The sequence below is a fragment of the Stegodyphus dumicola genome, chromosome 6, assembly GCF_044657685.1.
Source record: "Stegodyphus dumicola isolate Sdum_Otavi_A_Nest chromosome 6, ASM4465768v1".
Taxonomy (NCBI): domain Eukaryota; kingdom Metazoa; phylum Arthropoda; class Arachnida; order Araneae; family Eresidae; genus Stegodyphus; species Stegodyphus dumicola.
The window spans coordinates 153,459,021-153,471,368 of NC_140773.1; the positions used below are offsets into that span (position 1 = coordinate 153,459,021).

Genomic DNA, 12,348 nt, shown 5'->3' on the forward strand with positions numbered 1-12,348 from the left:
TACATCTCACTTCGAACCTCAATATAAGGAACTTTTAAAAATGAAATTGCAATTTCCTTTATCCCTTTAACATATTTAAATTGTAATCCTTGTATATTGTTTTTAAAATTTTCAAAAAATTTATCTTGACCCGCCTAACTTTTTTTCTTTTTTGATTTATGGTTCACGACCAAAAAGGTTTGCCCATGCCTGCTTTAAGTCGTATGTAAAAATACCTTGTGTAAATTTCATTCAGTAGCAAACTCAAATGATTAATATTTAATTTGTTGTTAGTGTATAAAATCTTACTGATTACTATGCTTAAATGATTTTATCATAAGGCAAATGCTTGCTTTGAATAGAAATTACATAAGCATGTTGATTTATACTTCCGTAATATATAATTCTTATAACTATATTGTTAGTTTAAATTTTTTATGAATTTTCAGGCATTAATAATAAAAGATTTGAAAAAATAAGCTGTGAGGTCAAACACTTCGATTTACTAAGAAAATAAATGATGAAATTCAGTACTTATTTGAAAATGTTTTCACTTAAAAATCGACATATTTATTTGTTTTCCTGTGATTGAACTTGATTTAAATCTTACTGAAATTAAATGTTGTAGCTTGTAACTTTTTTTTTCACCTTATATCCAACAAGATCTAAAACCAGCTTTGTTTTAGAAATGATCTCTTCATTAAAGGCAGGTAAAATGACTAAATTTCATGTCCCACATTTTTCCCCTCTTTGTCACTTGATTGCAGTTGGCCAGTATTCTATTTATAAACTTCTGATTTACTATAGCAATGTACAAGGCATGGACAAATAGTAGAATGCATTGTATAAGTAAAAAGAAGAGCTTTGAAAGTAATGACTGTAACTGGCTTCTCTTAAGCATAATTTATAGTGCTATTATACTGGAGTATCATTTGATTCGGAATTGACAGGGCAGGAAGAAATGGGCCGGACACCAGAAATTCGCTATAGGTTTAACAAGTGTAGACCTACTATAGTTATGTACAGCTGTATCCCATTTTTGGAGGAGAACACTTCAAGTGACAGCTACTTAATTCTTTTCCTCTACGACAAACGTTCTCAAGAGGACTTTCTGCTCGCCGGTATTTTAAGTACCATATCTCGTACAAAGACTATTTTTGTAGAAACTTCCAAGTACGCTCATGTCCATAAATCAAGGATAATGCAAAATCAGGCAAAGGAAGAGTTAGAAGCAAAACAAATTTGACTTATTTGTAAAGCTTATTTAGTATTAAACAAAAGGTAAAGAGCAAAAAAAAAGATGCTATATGTTTGATTTTATTAAAAAAATAGCGATATTTTCTCCCTGGAGCAAATTACAAAAAAAAAAAAAAAAAAAACCTATTTACAAAAAACCAATATTACATGGTTGGTATGATTGTTAATACATTGTATGTCTCCCAGACGATGCAATACAGTCCGTACAACGCCTAGGCATGCTGAGTATCAAATTATCGATCTGATCTTGGGGGATATTACACCACTCAAAAAGCAGTGCTCTCCGAATTTCCGGTAGACATGTAGGAGGAAGTTGGCGGGTTGCAACTCGTCGGCCAAGCATGTCCCACATGTGCTCTACTGGATTCAAGTCTGGTGAGAATGCTGGCCAGTCCATACGGGTGATATCCTCCGACTGAAGGCATTCGCTTACGATGTTTGCACGGTGAGGACGGGCGTTGTCAGCCATAAACACAAATTGTGCGTCCATGGCGCCCCGAAACAAACGTACATCTTGTCCCGATAGATTTGGCTTGTCATGGTTCCAATTTGAACATGCAGGTCAGTTCTGGAACCCAGAATAATTCCACTCCAAACGAGCTCTCCTGCACCACCGTAACGGTGTCGTTCAATGATGTTTTCTTGGTGGTAACGGGTAGCTGGACCTCTCCATATGAAAGTCCGGCGAGAATCAGACTGCAAGCTAAACCTGGACTCGTCGGAAAACATCACACAAGCCCACTGTTGCGGTTTCCACAATGCATGCTCTCTACTCCAGGCTAACCGCAGGCGACAGTAAGTTGCAGTAAGTGGAACGCATCTGACAGGTCTACGAGCATATAGACCAATCTGTCCTAAGCGTCTGTACACAGTCTGCCTTGAAATTGTTGCCAAATACCGGTCCTCATTCGGCGTTGTAACTCTGGGGCGACCTGTGCTGTAACGTCTACTCACATTACCATCATTTTGGAATTGTTGCCAAAGCCTGGAGATGACACTCTGGACAATTCTAAGTTCGTCTGATACTTCCAGTTGGGTACGCCCACATTCCAGACGGCCGATAATTCTACCACGTAAAAAATCATCCAAATGCGTCCTTTGTGTCATAACTATTCGGTTATTGCACTGAAATGCTTATAAAACGCCTGCGAACAATTTTACTTCTTTGCCTGTATTCCTTGTATATCACTCTCTTACACTCTCGTCATTGTGACTGATAGTCAGGAGTACTTTTCCTTGTCACCGTATGGGATCTTTGTCCAAGAACCATCACTGAATCTAAATACACAGATCTGCTGGATGATCTCTTACATCTTTGCAAGTTTTTCTGCCATCCATCTGGAAATGCAGTATATCAGCAGTTCTCTCACAGATTCCGGTCGGATACCACTTAGTTCGAGAACTGTTTTATTGTATTGTCCATACTGAAATGGTCACTGAGAAACCGGACTTAAAATCCTGTTGAATTTTTTTTATGATAATCTGGAAAATGTGTGCAAGTACATCACCCAGCACTTCCTTAACTGATTTATGTGATATTCTAGAAGTGGTTTGACAGGCTATATTTCTGCAACAGTTCCGTAGACTTGTTGAATCCATGAGTCGTCGTGTGCAGTCGTTAACAAGGTTAAAGGAACAACTCCTTACTAATGTAATGTTCTCAATTCAGTGGCGTTTCAGTGTAGTGTATATATATACACAATGGTGTGCAAAAATTTAAGGACGAAGTTGAAAAATTAGCTTATCAGAAGAACGAAGAGGCAGAGCGGCCTGGAAAACCCATTAGGAGATCTACTAGGGTCAGGTACGGTAGCACATGCGCATATATGCAAGTAGACGTAATGGGAGAGTGTCGGAGGGGTATAAAAGATCGTTGGCCGTGTGTAGGAAAATTAAGCTTTCGACCGCATTTGAGATTCAGGACTTATTTACAAACTGATTCATCCTGAAATTCCCCAGTGAACTGATTTTAATGATCAAATCTTTTCTAGAAAACAGGACCTTTACTGTTAAATACGGGAAAGAAATCTGTAGTGTCAAGCGAATTCACGCGAGAATTCCCCAGGGGTCAAATTTAGGACCTCTTTTTACATTATTTACACAAGTGACTTTCCTAATTTTAGTGGAGATCCTAATATCCTTCTGGCCTGTTACGCCGACGATACGGCTCTTGTCGTCACATCGAGAAGATCAAACCATGCTTTAGCAAAAATGCAGAAGAAAATTCCAGAAATTGAGAGATAGTACAGCAGGTGGAAGATGTGTATTCAACCAGAAAAATCAAAAATACTGCTAATAAAAAAATATCAGAAAAGGGACATTATCACGTCAGAAGTTAAGATTTTCGGAACACATGTTCCCAAGGTGAATTCTGCTAACTATCTGGGTATCACCTTCAACAGAAGTTTCACCTGCTCTGCCTATAGGTATAGATTCTGTGGCAAAGCTTATGGCATTGTATTCAGGCTTTTTCCAGTACTAAACATCTTTCTCTCAATTTGAAAAAGAGACCGTATACTTCCATCATCCGGCTGATTATTACTTACGCGACCCCCACATGAGCGAGCGCCAATGAAAACGAAATGAAACGACTTCAGACTCATCAAAACAAGGTTTTACACCTAATGCTCTTTATTTTGTCAGGAACAGAACTCTCCTCCTCACGTGACTTGCAGACTACTTTCTAGACCTCTCCTTTCCTCGCACTCCAGTCAGGCATCTTCTTTAAAAGAAGTAAGGTGCTTCACACTCTTTGCTCCATCTATTTCTGCCTCCCCTGGAAAAAACGTCGCTGATGTTTCTGACCTCTGTCAGGCCCGGTTGGGACTCATTAAGGAACTGGTGTAAGCAGGAAAGAAATCTCGTACTGTGGACCACTATGTTACAAAAGTATCAAAGTAGGAAAATTACTTTTCCTACTGAGTGAACTATAACTCGACGACAATCTACTCCTTCCTGATTCACTGTCTGATTCGCTAGCTCTTAATCCTCAGTGGCCCTGCATTCGCCATCCTGCCTTTCTATAACCTTTTCATTGCTTTCTCTACCACCAGATGACGACTCCTATGCCGTCTGTTTCCAGTTGTGTCTTCCATTGTTTTTTCACAGCATTTTCCGAGGCTCAAAGTTACTCTAGTCACGGAGCTAAGGCTGCTTCCCTTATATACTACTGAAGTCGTCCTGTTTCAGGATTTATTTCTAGTAATTTAACTATCATGCCCCGTGGGGATTCGCTCAAGTTACTGGGAAGTACTGCTTTAATGTAGTAGAACCTCAGTATAAACACTGTAGTATCAAAGTATCAAGCTCAGCATTTCTAAGAAGTTATTGCACGGCTATATCAGTTTAAACGACGTCGAATTACTGCCTCAGTGGGAAACATCGAACAATCAATCTGTTTGACGACACCTGAAGGATTGTACCCGAGAGCGAATTATTGGAAAGACTGATGTAGGTCGAAGAGTGGTTGTGGAGATCGAATTGCTCACAGCATCGTTTCACGATTTCGAGGGCATTTGAAACTACAGGAACAGCTGTCCGACGGTTCAGCAGTGGTTGTATACGAGCGGCCAATGTAGCGGATGACCAATGTGTTGCCTTACAGGTAAGTAGGAACAGGCCGCAGACAGTGCAGAAATCTCGAGGCACATGCAACAGTTGCTAGACAACCGGTATTGCGTTTTACCTTAACCAAGAGGCTGCACAGTGGTGGTCTGTTTGCACAGCGACATGTACGGTGTATACCATTAATGCCTGCTCATGGGAGAAGGCGTTTTCTGTGCTGCAAAGAACACCAGAATTGGACAGATAATCAATGGAGTCGAGTACTCTTTGCAGATAAGAGCAGATTTAGTCTGAGTAGCGATTCTAGACACATGCACATCTGGAAAGAGCGAAGAACATACAATAACTCCTCCAACATCATCGAAAGGGGCCGGTTTGGATTTTGCGGAATTCTCGTTTGGGGAGGCTAGCGTTACCGACCTTGACGTCTTCCAAGGTGATACAGTCACCGAGGCCCGCTATTATAATAAACTTCTCCTTCCTTATATGCGTCTTTTGAGAGGTACTATGAGTCCTCAGTTCGTCTTCGTGGACGACAATGCTTTACCTCATCGCACAGTTGCTGTCAAAGACCTTTTGGAGAGTGAGGATATTGAACGCATGGATTAGTTGACAAGGTCTCCGGATTTAAATCCCATAGAGCATGTATGGAACTTTCTAGGGAGACGCGTGGCAGCACGTAACTTATTCCCAGTAGCGATTTTTGAGCTGCAATTGACGCATAATACATAAGAAACTGGCAACAATGCCTCAATAGTTCGTTGACAACCTCATACTCAACATGGACAGACGATGTGAAGCCTACATAGTAATAAAGGGAGATTAGCTGGATGTTTCTTGCTGGATAGCTGTCACATGGATGTTTCGGCCTTCTGTCGCATTGTGTTCCATGCTACTTTTTCAATAAAGTTCCTATTTATCCTTTTGATTTCTTTTTTCAGTAGTTTTGCTTGCATTACCCATGTTCTTACGTCTTGAGGAATTTATCGTATAATTTCTGTTTATTTGGAAAGCTTTTGCATAACTTTACATTGAAAAAACCCTCTCGTCCTTAATTTTTGCACCCACCAGTGTGTATATATGTATATGTGTGTGTGCTTTTAAACCTACTTAAATACTTTCGCTACAGTTACCTCAGTATACACTGCGTAGTTTTCCCCTCTAGATTTTATGGAGATAAAATTGATAAAAAGAATATTGCGCCAGAAATTACGTTATCGAAATCATCTTTGCAGAGCAAAAGATCAAATTCTGCAGTCTCTCCTGGAGAATTTAGTTACGGCTAAGAACTCCTAAGTGAAAAAGGCTGCTATATAGAGTTCGTCCTTAATGTCATGGTGCACTTTTGATTGGTCACAAGAAAGCAACAAAACAAGATAGAAATATGAAATCTTAAACCAAACCAAAGAAAACCTCTTAAAGTTTCATATCTATTCAGTGCAGTTTGATGTGAGCTCCGTCCATGCCGTCACAGTCTACTCCGCAGAGAAAAATGGTCCTATCACTTTATCATGCATCATGCCACACCACGCGTTCACTTTAGGGCTGTTACGTTCGTACTCTACGTGGGCATGAGGATTTTCAGCAGCCCATATTCGGATGTTATGGCGATGAACATGTCCACTAACAGGGAATGTCGCCTCATCGCTAAACACAATCTTCTGCAGAAATCAGTAACGTGCAACAGCTACAATTTGCAAGAGCTTCTGAGGTAACTCTTCCATATAGCCTTCTACAGACTGGTCACTGACCGATGGCCTGCCAAAATGGGGTTTATCTAACAAACTGTCGGTATCCTTTAACTGCTTATCCCACCGATTAATGTTATTTCTATGTAGTGGCGGTTTGTTGTACACGCGACGATATTCACGTTGCACTTTGGTCACGGATTCGAATTTGGCAAGCCACAGAACACACTGAACTTTCCTCTGTAGGGTCCACATCTCGACTGGCATGTATGGGCTGTTTCTGCTCCTTCGCATATAGCGGTGCTGCATCATTACCTGTGTGCGCACATGCTTACACATAATACTACGGAAACTTGAAGAGTTTTCTTTTTGTTTGGAGAAGATTTCACATTTTGATCTTGTTTTGTTGTTTTCCTGTGACCGAACAAAAGTGCACCATGACTTTACAGGCGCACTATATAAGAGCATTGGATAACTGCAATAACTTCTAGTCAACTTTCAGAACACAAGTACCATCAGTACTTGTGGTCTAAAGTTTGTGTAAATTTCAGATTATTATCAGATACGAATCGAATTATTTTTAGAAGTTCGATTAAATCGAAAATAGCGTAATCTATCTGGAAGTATTGAAAAAAATTATGAATGAAGAATTTTTTTGATACTCTATCAGTTTAACACATGATGCAAGCTAAATATGAAAAGATTTGGCATTCTTTCTACTTTTAGTAAAGGATAAATGTAAACATAAATGTCGCGGAATGATAAAGAGAGAGAGGAATGATAAGATATTCCATCTAAATGATAAAAGAAACTGATAGAAAGCGAATGATGATTAGTTATTATGTAATTATGAAGCAAAATAAAGCTGTTGCAATTTTTTTTTTTAATTAGATAAAATATATTTTTGAGGCGACAGTTTTAGGAAATTTAGTTTTGTTAGAAATAAGAAAGGACTGCTAACATCCAAAATTGAGACTCATATTTAGTGTGAACTCTCAATGTAAACTGGACATGTAAAAAGTTGCCAGTGATTTTAATTTAACACGTCCCAACTTCTCTTACTATGCAAATAGAACTGGTCAGATAAGGTCTACTTGTACTTGTAATTGTGCTGCTGATGAATTCATGTTACAGATTACTTACTTGTTATTATTTATACTTTGTTACTTGTTATTCAAGAAAGTTCACTCTAAATTTTCTCGGGTATCGGCCCAAGCAGATTGATTATTTTCTTGCGTTTTATTGATAATAAAGCGTGAACGTTAAATATATTTTTTTGAGAATTTTCTCCTCTTTGCGTTAGAGATGGTTTTTGTGTTGTAATTTTTGCTTCTGCAATATCAGTTTATGTGTGTCACACGTATATTTCATGAGCAAGTTATTTTTTAGAATAAGCCTTGATTATTGTTGTAAATAATTGTTATCCCTTTCAGATACCTAGCTTTTAATTTTTTAGAAATAAATAAATAAATATTTATAAATATGAAGCTGGTCGACATAGAAATTTATTTTCGGCAGTCTACGTTCATTTTATATCACTTCATCAAATACTCATATTCGTTCATATATAAATCCCTGGATTCAGGTTTACAGAAAAGATGATGGATATTATTCAGATGCGTTTGTCAACTGCGTGTGTTGGTGTTAATTTTAATGTCAGTTTTGAAGGCAGATTGTTTTCTGATACATTTCTAATTCGCTAATGCGACGATTTAATGCTTATGGTTAAATCATTGTTATAGAAATTAATATCTTACATCGATGATTTCCAAGCTATGGTACTAGATAAGAATAAGAATTTTTTTATTAAATCAATGCACCCAAGGACTTCCGAAATTCAGTCGAAAAACCGTGTGACTTAAAGCGAGCTTAGGGGTTAAATATAATGAATTGATGAAGTTTCCTGTATAGTTTTATGTATAGTGGCCTTTTGAATTGATGAACTCGTACTGGCTGCAAATAAAATCCTTAAAATCCAAAGTTCATAGTTAGGGAAGGCATTGAGAAAATTATAAACTAATTTAATACATTATTATTAGTTCGTATAAACTTTTAATACATTTATTACATTATTATTAGAAGGATTAACTTTAAAACTTACTTGTAATAAATTTATTACATTATTATTAGAAGTATTAACATTACATTTAATATACATTTATTACGTTATATTATTATTATACATTTATTACATTATATTATTATTATTATACATTTATTACATTATATTATTATTATACATTTTAATAACATTATTATTAGAAGTATTAACTTTTCGGGTTCGTAAAAGCATTTTAATTCGTAAATCGAAGGCACGCAAAAAGCGAGTCCATTATATTTACTTGAATTCATCGCACATTTTCAGGTACCTAAGTTGTTTCTAATCGTATTTACGTTGCTTTAAATATTATCAGTGAGATTTGTGGATAGTCACAAATTCGAATTAAAAATAACAACAGTAAAGGATTTTTGCAAGTATAAAAGTCAATTTAGGGAATTAAATTGTTATGTGGAAAAAAGCTAAGAGATCTCAGCCCTACACATTTTATGCACTAATGAGGATAATAAAGGTTTATACTTTTACAGTGAGACGTTGACTGAGAGAACCGTTGTTAATGTAAGAGAAATAAATCGCTGATGCAGCATTGACGAAAACTTATACTGTGGGCGAAGAATAATATGTAAAGAAAAAAGTGTAACTTTTGTTCTATTTGTTCAAGTGCAATTCTTGCGGTAAATGTGAAGGGGCTATCTCTTTCGTGCTGAGTGTTTCGCGTTTAATGCACGCATTTTTTTCCCTCCACATCTGCTATTTATTTGCAGTACTCTTTGGTGGATCGATTTCGCTTCCGTTTCAGCGCATGCTTCGCATGTTAAAAAAGCTGCAAATTTGTAACGTTATTTTTGTTCTCGTCTCATGCAGTTTCGACCTGTCTATTCCTGGAACACCTGGTTGCATTAGCGAACGAGAAAATGGCTATCGTGATATACATATTATTGATTTTGCGTTGCACTTCTAAGGCTTGAGGCTTTTTCTGGAGATTTTCAAATGTAATCCGCAAGACGTCATAAGATGGGTAACATAGTGCGTAGTAAACGCAAACTAGCTGAAAATAGCGCTTTTAAGAGTTCTCAGATTTTATAGTTCTGTACTTTCGGGTTATCAATTTTTAATTTAGAAAGCTGGCAAATACAAGTAGTGCTTAGCATATAAATAATTATTTTTTAACAATAGTTTGAGCGAGGAAAGAAAAATTATTCTGTAATGAATTTTGTTTCTTATATTTTTAGTGTGTTTAGCTAAATTTTTGACTGCTTGCAATATTTTGAACATTAGCGACTGTAAATTTGAAATTCCACTTCTGAATTTTAAAATAGAATTACGTTTATTGCTGTGTAATTTGAATTAAGAATTATATTTGACTAAAGATAAATAAAAAATAAAAAAAAAAAAAAGATATTACCTTCAGTGCAAAATATTTTCACTCTCATTAAAAATATAGACAGAATAATATGGTACTTTTATATTCGCGCAACCAGTTTGACGGATTTTACAGAGAAAAAGAAGAATGACCTATAACTGTAAAAAAATTTTGTATTTCATACAAACTTATTATGGCAGAGATCTTTTACGTTTTAACTAAATATTTATTCAAAAAACAATCAATAAACCTACTTGCATGCGGGCTTTTATTTCTTTTGCTTTGGAGGTGTGGAAATTTTGTGGCGATCGCTTTAAGAAGAGACTCGAAGCAACTGTTCCCTTTAACGATTTTGGGTACTTCTTTGTTATAGCGGCCCCCAACTATATTTGGTGATTTTAGATTAGCGCCAAGATCTTAGCTATAATTTTACAAAGCTCGTGAAGCGCAAATGTAAAAACAAACAACACAATATATAATAACAACAATAATGCTCACATGTCGTTTCTTCAGAATATTTTAAAGAATCCTCATCCTTATTATTATTGTTTCGCATGTAATTGTTCCAGTCAGCCGCAGCATTTTCGCACATATTAAACTTTTATTCCACAATTTCGTGGATGTCAGCTCCTCTGCCCAAGAATGCATACATCTAATATCAGTGACGAACGATATTCTGGAACCGCTAAACCAATTTCCAACACGGCTGGTTTGTTTTTGTGTGACTACGGCAAATCCTCGAGGGCCGTAAAGGAAGGGATGCCTTCGCGGAGGACTTTCTAAAGGAACCTGGCTCGTATACACGTTACACATGGGGGGTGGAAACTACTCAAACGCCCAAGCAAACAGCCCGTACTTGGGATTCGAACCTCGGACCCAAACTACTAGTGTTCAACGACTTTACCTCTCGGCCTCTGATGGGCCCAATTTCCGATGCCCTTCTTTTTGCAGTTTTTAACAATGTACCTCTAATTGGTTTCGTCGTTAACATAATGTTTCATGTTTTGGCCATTTTCATATACTCATTTGTCTGGTAAAATCCTCTTTCTTGAAACAATGATATGGCATCCACCTCATTACTTAGTAAATTAAAGATTGTTAACGTCGTATATGTTTTTAACTCAACAATGCGAATTCGGAGACCTCATCGTAAATAAATAATATAAGAACACGCTGCGAGAGAAAAAATGTAATACGGTACGAATATACGATTAAGTGGCTAGGTATAAGATAGTAGATCGTCACTTTGTGAGAGGTCTATGGCTCGTGAGGACTTACCTTTTCAGTTCATGTGTCTCCTAGGACATAAAAAAGTGGCAAAAGTTGAAGTCCTTAAGAGACATTTCCGTAGCCAAAAGTTTAAAAGTACCGTGTGTCGTGTAGTACCGTGTGTCGGCTCGAGACTCGAATTATCATGGTTTCTATAGTCTTGAAAAGTTATTACCTCTTTTTCAGTTATGGATTTTGCGTTTTTGAGCTAAAGCAGTAATGTAAAATCTTTCGAATCTTTGAATATCTGTAGGATGTATGTAATATTTTCTGCACATACGAGATTTTTCTTTAGGATGTCGCTGTATTTTTGTTCTAAGACGCTGGGTTTTTTTAAATAAAATCAGGAAAATCTTTTTGAGGTGAGTCTGGTTTGTTGGCTGTTTTAGTTGAATTTTGGAATTTTTGTTGGCAGACTTCGCGATCTCTGTAGGAGCTTATGTGATTTTCGGAACAGAAGAGACATTTAGGTTTTTCTTCAGGTTGCAATTTACATTGGTTACTATGATGATTTTTTTGTACTTTTACAGCATCTAACTTGTCTGAAGTAATTTTGTTGAGAATGTCCAAATTCTTGACAACATTGAATTGGCCACTTTTTTAATAAGAACGTGAAATAAGGAAAGCTGGAAATGTTATTGAGTCTGTAAATTCCTTCTCTGTTCGCATTTCTGAGTTCTAATAAGTAAATTAATAGCCGGGTTTTTTTTTTTTTTTTTTTTAATATCATTAAGAGTTTTACAGAACGGTTTTACTTTTATGATGGGGAAATGTTATTTGTCTAGATCTTGGAAAATTTCATCTTCGGTGACTGTAATAGGGATGTTTTGCAGCATGACTTTAATTGAGGATTCAGAACTGAGTTGATGTATATGAAAACTAATATTGGCATTTTGAAGATTTGTCAGCATTTTTGTAGTCATCTATTGAGTTGATGCTATAAGTAAATTGTTGTGTTTTTCATTTCGGCCTCAAATTCTGTTTTGTATTTGAAGCATTTTATGTCTAGATATCCAGTCCGGATTCGTTTCTGTAATAACAATAGGCGGGATTTTTTGCGATGTCATTGGGATATTGGTGTCCACCTCTTCTGAGTTTTCATTACTTTGTTGTGCAAGTATTTCATGTCTATTATTTCGGGGTATTGCAGTATCCTAATTGGTATTCAT

At 36.6% G+C, this 12,348-nt stretch overlaps 1 protein-coding gene across 7 annotated transcripts in view; it reads left to right on the forward strand.

Annotated features, from left to right (window-relative positions):
* The window catches only part of LOC118184470 (disks large 1 tumor suppressor protein-like), a 711,253-nt gene that overhangs the window by 583,837 nt on the left and 115,068 nt on the right, over positions 1-12,348 (forward strand). The window lies entirely within an intron of this gene.